The sequence below is a fragment of the Dama dama genome, chromosome 23 (genome assembly GCF_033118175.1).
Source record: "Dama dama isolate Ldn47 chromosome 23, ASM3311817v1, whole genome shotgun sequence".
Classification (NCBI taxonomy): Eukaryota; Metazoa; Chordata; class Mammalia; order Artiodactyla; family Cervidae; genus Dama; species Dama dama.
Genome location: NC_083703.1, coordinates 36219383 through 36224447, shown reverse-complemented (window position 1 = coordinate 36224447; position 5065 = coordinate 36219383). Strand labels below are relative to the sequence as shown.

Below are 5065 nucleotides of genomic sequence, written 5' to 3'. Positions count from 1 at the left end.
AAATAACGTAACACTTTGCTCCTTCATCTTCCAAGTGTCTACCCTAAACTTAATCTACCTTAATCATAAAGGTGATGTGGGCACAAGACAATGAACAGGATAACGGTGGCTTTTTATACAGTTAGACATGGCTAACTATAAGTATTATTTTATTAATAAAAATCTGAATCTCTTTTGTTCAAAACTCAATAAACTTTCTTTTTTTTTAAATTCTTGGAAAAATAAATAAATAGAGTTAGTTTTATTAAAGCCAAATCTTCTTTCCAGCTCACAAAGGTGTGGAATAGTCGTTCAGAGTTCAGACTCTGGAGTTGAATGAGTTCAATCCTCATTCCGCTCCATGGAGCAGAGGCAGGTTGGACAAACAGACCCACCCACACTTCACGTTCTTCATCCCTTCATGGGCAGTGATAATAATAGTCTTAAACTCACTGTGTTATCACAGGATTAAATGAGATAATGGGGATAAAGTCACTAGCATGGCTCTTAGTTATCACTCGATCAATCTCCCTTGTTTTCTTTGGTTGCCAACTCACATCATCTCATGTTGTTAAAACGTGGCCTTACCTGTCCTTTTCCAAATAGGACTTGGGTAGCTGTGGCTGACTATAAAGCTGCACGACTTAAGAGAAGCTAGAAAGCAACATCAAAGTAAGAGGAGGTTCAAATACTTTGAGGTGGTCAATTGGATTGTTTCCATTGAGCTTCTAATTAGACTCTGGACTTGCTGGTATCCCAGATTCCAGAGTTTCATAGCTCTCTTTATTGGAAAGTAAAAAGAATACCAGCTCCTTAGCTCAAGATAAATTTTCCTGACACGAAACTGTGAGACCTTTTAAACTAGAATTTTATATGCAGAAAGGTGGTAGAATGGGAATTGTATTTAGATTCCATCCTGTTTTATAATAAATGTGGAAGAGGTTTCCTTAAAATTGTTTCTGATGAGTATGATGTGGCCCAAATAAATGGTTGAATTCTGGCATCAAGAGTGAAGCAGAAAGATCAAAATATTATTTTATTACTGATAAATATCATATTGGAGAATGTGGCTCGTATCTGCAGAAACTCTGGGCTTCTAGTACTGAACCCCAAAACTTGAGAGGTTTATCTAACCAATCGTAAGGTCCACCATCGACCTCATGTGTGCGGGGACCTGTCCCTGTGAGACACTTGTGGGGGCTGTGTGGAATGCCTGCTTTCTGTAGGCAGGGTCACATCTGGGAGAAAGGGCAGAGAAAGGTCTGGAGTGCACATACCCAGTTCATCATCCTAAACTTGCAGTTAAACAAGCTCCACCTCCTTCCCTGCAAAAACAGGGTATCTCACCAGTGAAGCTGCGTCCTCACATGACAGCAGAGTCTTCATCTGTATGAGACCTCTAATGGAGACTGCCGAATGAAGCCAAGGATAGTATCCTCCAGGAGCAGTCTTGGGGTGTCTGACTTGATCCAAGGAGACAAATAAGAGTCTCTCCAGGCCCAGATAAGTCATCTTGCCTTTCCATGTTTTCTTAGATGGATTCTCTCTGTCAGGCATATACATGCTGGGAACACAACTGTGAGCAAAAAAACTGACCCCGAGCACACAAATATATGATGGCAAATGGTAGTAAATGCCACAAAGAGAAGATAGAGCCAACACTAAGAGAGTTCAGTGGAGAAGTTGCTTCAGTATGAAATTCTAAGAATTCTTTGTGGAGGATGTACACTTTGAAAGTGCAAAACTGAAAAGTGCCAGTTCCTCAGTTGTGTCCAACACTTGGAGACCCCCTGGACTGTAGCCTGCCAGGCTCTTCTGTCCGTGGAATTCTCCAGGCAAGAAGAGTGGAGTAGGTTGCCATTCTCTTCTCCAGGGGATCTTCCTGACCAGGGATTGAACCTGGGTCTCCTGGATTGTAGGCAGATTCTTTACAGTGTGAGCCATCAGGGAACACTTTGAATGACTTTCAAACACTGCTTTGAAGACAGGGAACAGTATGAAGAGAAGGGTATATCATGTGCAAAGCTCAGAGCTAAGAGATGTGTGATGTGAGAAAGTTACAGAAGGTAAAGGGCAGGGAAAAGAGGGGGACAAAGACACTGCAGAGGTAGGTGGTGTATCAATTGTTGGGGTTTTGCAGGTATACTGGGCAGGTGGGTGGTGGGGGGCATTGATGTTCATCCAAAGAGCAGTGGTTTTAAGCTGAGAGGGTACCATGATAAGTCGCCAGACTTTGATGGGTGCTGACCAGGAGGCCAACTCCTGTTTGTTGTACTCGGATGAGGATCACATACTGGTGTCTGATGATGAACCACTCTGCTTCGGTGGTTCTGCTACCAATGACCTAGCATCTGCTACGTGGCTTGAGTTGCTTCAGTTCAGTTCAGTTCAGTCTCACTCAGTCGTGTCTGACTCTATGACCCCATGAACTATAGAATGCCTGTTCATCACCAACTCCCAGAGTCCACCCAAACCCATGTCCATTGAGTCGATGATGCCATCCAACCATCTCATCCTCTGTCGTCCCATTCTCCTCCTGCCCTCAATCTTTCACAACATCAGGGTCGTTTCTAATGAGTCAGCTCTTCGCATCAGGTAGCCAAAGTATTGGAGTTTCAGCTTCAGCATCAGTCCTTCCAATGAATACTCAGGACTGATTTCCTTTAGGATGGACTGGTTGGATCTCCTTGCAGTCCAAGGGACTCTCAAGAGTCTTCTCCAACACCACAGTTCAAAAGCCTCAATTCTTTGGTGTTCAGCTTTCTTCACAGCCCAACTCTTACATCCATACATAACCACTGGAAAAACTGTAGCCTTGACCAGATGGACCTTTGTTGACAAAGTAATGTCTCTGCTTTTCAATATGCTGTCTAGGTTGGTCATAACTTTCCTTCCAAGGAGTAAGCATCTTTTAATATCATGGCTGCAATCACCATCTGCAGTGATTTTGGAGCCCAGAAAAATAAAGTCAGCCACTATTTCCACTGTTTCCCCATCTATTTGCCATGAAGTGATGGGACCAGATACTATGATCTTAGTTTTCTGAATGTTGAGCTTTAAGCCATCTTTTTCACTCTCCTCTTTCACTTTCATCAAGAGGCTTTTTTTTTTTTTTCGTTTATTTTTATTAGTTGGAGGCTAATTACTTTACAATATTGTAGTGGTTTTTGTCATACATTGACATGAATCAGTCATGGATTTACATGTGTTCCCCATCCCAATTCCCCCTCCCGCCTCCCTCCCCATCCCATCCCTCTGGGTCTTCCCAGTGCACCAGGCCTGAGCACTTGTCTCATGCATCCAACCTGGGCTGGTGATCTGTTTCACCCTTGATAGTATACTTGTTTCAATGCGATTCTCTCAGAACATCCCACCCTCGCCTTCTCCCACAGAGTCCAAAAGTCTGTTCTGTACATCTGTGTCTCTTTTTCTGTTTTGCATATAGGGTTATTGTTACCATCTTTTTAAATTGCATATATATGCATTAGTATACTGTATTGGTCTTTATCTTTCTGGCTTACTTCACTCTGTATAATGGGCTCCAGTTTCATCCATCTCATTAGAACTGATTCAAATGAGTTCTTTTTAATTGCTGAATAATATTCCATTGTGTATATGTACCATAGCTTCCTTATCCATTTGTCTGCTGATGGGCATCTAGGTTGCGTCCATGTCCTGGCAATTATAAACAGTGCTGCGATGAACACTGGGGTGCACGTGTCTCTTTCAGATCTGGTTTCCTCGGTGTGTATGCCCAGGAGTGGGATTGCTGGGTCATATGGCAGTTCTATTTCCAGTTTTTTTAGTTCTTCTTCACTTTCTGCCATAAGGGTGGTGTCATCTGTATATCTGAGTTTATTGATATTTCTCCCAGCAATCTTGATTCCAGCTTGTGATATTTCTCCTGGCAGTCTTGATTCCAGCCCAGCATATGGGCTGGATGTACTCTGCATATAAGTTAAATAAGCAGGGTGATAATATACAGCCTTGACGTACTCCTTTTCCTATTTGGAACCAGTCTGTTGTTCCATGTCCAGTTCTAACTGTTGCTTCCTGATCTGCATACAGGTTACTCAAGAGGCAGGTCAGGTGATCTGGTATTCCCATCTCTTTCAGAATTTTCCACGGTTTATTTTGATCCACACAGTCAAAGGCTTTGGCATAGTCAATAAAGCAGAAATAGATGTTTTTCTGGAACTCTCTTGCTTTTTTGATGATCCAACAGATGTTGGCAATTTGATCTCTGGTTCCTCTGCCTTTTCTAAAACCAGTTTGAACATCTGGGAGTTCACGGTTCATGTATTGCTGAAGCCTGGCTTGGAGAATTTTAAGCATTATTTTACTAGCATGTGAGATGAGTGCAATTGTGTAGTAGTTTGAGCATTCTTTGGCATTGCCTTTCTTTGGGATTGGAATGAAAACTGACCTTTTCTAGTCCTGTGGCCACTGCTGAGTTTTCCAAATTTGCTGGCATATTGAGTGCAGCACTTTCACAGCATCATCTTTCAGGATTTGAAATAGCTCAATTGGAATTTCATCACCTCCACTAGCTTTGTTTGTAGTGATGCTTCCTAAGGCCCACTTGACTTCACATTCCAGGATGTCTGGCTCTAGGTGAGTGATCACACCATCATGATTATCTGGGTCGTGAAGATCTTTTTTGTACAGTTCTTCTGTGTATTCTTGCCACCTCTTCTTAATATCTTCTGCTTCTGTTAGGTCCATACCATTTCTGTCCTTAATTGAGCCCATCTTTGCATGAAATGTTCCCTTGGTATCTCTAATTTTCTTGAAGAGATCTCTAGTCTTTCCCATTCTATTGTTTTCCTCTATTTCTTTGCATTGATCGCTGAGGAAGGCTTTCGTATCTCTCCTTGCTATTCTTTGTAACTCTGCGTTCAAATGGGTATCTCTTTCCTTTTCTCCTTAACTTTTTGTTTCCCTTCATTTCACAGCTATTTGTAAGGCCTCCTTAGACAGCCATTTTGCTTTTATGCATTTCTTTTTCTTGGGGATGGTCTTGATCCCTGTCTCATGTACAACGTCACGAACCTCCGTCCGTAGTTCATCAGGCACTCTTGTCTCT

General features: G+C 42.2%; 1 pseudogene; it reads right to left on the bottom strand.

Moving 5' to 3' along the window:
- Positions 1-4113: 4113 nt before the first annotated feature.
- On the bottom strand, positions 4114-4794 carry LOC133045283 (uncharacterized; annotated as a pseudogene).
- Positions 4795-5065: the final 271 nt, after the last annotated feature.